This window comes from Nicotiana tomentosiformis, chromosome 4 (genome assembly GCF_000390325.3).
Source record: "Nicotiana tomentosiformis chromosome 4, ASM39032v3, whole genome shotgun sequence".
Classification (NCBI taxonomy): Eukaryota; Viridiplantae; Streptophyta; class Magnoliopsida; order Solanales; family Solanaceae; genus Nicotiana; species Nicotiana tomentosiformis.
In genome coordinates this window covers 79,629,229-79,631,210 of record NC_090815.1, presented here as the reverse complement: position 1 = coordinate 79,631,210, position 1,982 = coordinate 79,629,229, and the positions used below count along the sequence as shown (strand labels likewise).

Here is a 1,982-nt window from a genome sequence, read left to right as displayed (position 1 = left end):
GTCTTCTATCTAGCCACAATTAATTCGATTCAGTCAATACAAATTATAGGAATTAATTCCATATGAAAATACAAATTTTCCAACAAAAATCTAAAATTGCACTCAAAATTACCCGTGGGGCCCTTCTCTCGGAACCTAACAAAAATTACAAACTATGAACGCCCATCTAACCATGAGTCCAACCATATAAATTTCACCAAATTCTGACATCAACTCGACCTTCAAATCTTCAATTTAAGTCTTTGAAGATTTCTATCATTTTTAACCCAATCTTTACCCATTTGAACTCAACAATCTTTCCACAAACCTTATTGGTACGTGTATGTATAAATAATACTCTTACACCCAAGAATCATACTCTTAATCCGCCATCTTTTACTTCTAACTCGAAATTGAAGAATTGGGGAAAGAAATTCTTACCTCTTTGAAGCCCTAGCAAGATCCTTGTGAAATCTTCCAACCTTGAACAAGAATTTATGAACAAATGACTAGGTGTTCTCTTTCTCTCTCTAAGATACTCTCACCTCTCTCTAAAAATATAAGATTTTCACTCCTAAAAGGCCCCTTTAACTCAATATATCGAAATAGGGTCGGGTCAAAAATTAGACAAATTAAAGCCCCGACGCAGATCTGCAGTCGCATATGCAACCGCATAATGCTTCTGCGGCCTGCATAATGGGTCGCAAAAAGGCCCTCTGAAACTGGGCAACACTGTTTCAGTCAGCGGCTGTTATGTTATCCGCAAACCTATTCTGCGGTCGCATAATGCACCGCAGAAATAGTCTGCGATCGCATAAGGCGCCGCAGACCTTCCTCCAAACTTACCCCACCTCTGATTCACTCTGCAACCATTATGTGGTCTACAGAGTGATTCTGCAACAGCATAATGGTCCGCAGAAATGACTTTTTTTGGCAAAAAGTTTCCTTTACTCCCGGCGCATTGTTCAACCCAAAAGGTCCGGGCATTGGCGAGCTTGCGAGCATTGGCGAGCTTGCGAGCATTGGCAAGCTTGCGAGCATTGAAGAATTTCTATTATTCTCAAACACGTAAGCCTAGTTTGGCACCACAAAATATTAATTTCCTTAGCAAACATTTTTCGGGGTCGTTACGCATACGTCAACATCCGGTTAACCTTTTCAACTTAAGTTCTAAACCTTGGAACTAAGTGTTCCAATCATTCCAAAACCTCACCGTACCCAAACCAATTACCCTGAAAAGTCAAATAACAACCGTAAGCACAATTTTTGCAGTAAATGGGGAAACAGGATTGTAATACTCAAAACGATCGGCCGGGTCGTTACACTTAAAATTATTATTATTTTTGGATATGAAAAAAGAACTTCATTGAATAATGTTTTTGAAAATACTTTCTTAACATTTCTCAATTTGTCTGTGTCATTCTTTCGCAAGGACTTTGCTAATTATTTTTGTATCGTTTCAGTTTTATTGGATATCTCCAAAGGAACAAACTTTGTTTATGTCGCGACCCCAATTTTCCACCTCAGGACATCGTAATGGAACATAGTCTTTAAGACTAGGTAAGCCTAAAACATATTGATTATTAATGGAATTTAACTAACTTAACTGCAATACATTAAATAATATATGTAACAACATAGCTGAACCAACATCAGTTACATAACCCCAAAACCGGTAGGACAAGTTATAAGCTTTTCTAAAAGTCACTAGAAATAATAATACATCACTTTCCCATAATAATAGGAAACAATGAAAATAAAATACAACAGAAGGTGACGTCGGAGCTTGCGAACGTCAAGAAATTATAACTTGAAGTCTCCATCCGCGTAGATGTAATGATCCATCCAGTCATTTTAAGCCCTAGCACATCGTTCGGTAGTTTGAGGCCTTGAGTAGCTTCACTTCATGTTTTATGAATTGTACGTGTGGTTGGAATTGAATTCCGGGAAGTTCGAAGTTGATTCGGAAGAAAAATTCTCAATTCGGAAGCTTTAAGCTGGAA

At 37.9% G+C, this 1,982-nt stretch overlaps 1 non-coding gene across 1 annotated transcript; it reads right to left on the bottom strand.

Moving 5' to 3' along the window:
* Nucleotides 1-1,364: 1,364 nt before the first annotated feature.
* Nucleotides 1,365-1,467, bottom strand: LOC117273334 (U6 spliceosomal RNA). The gene has a single exon (XR_004503346.1). It is a non-coding gene; the product is annotated as a U6 spliceosomal RNA (small nuclear RNA).
* Between the last annotated feature and the right edge of the window lie 515 nt (nucleotides 1,468-1,982).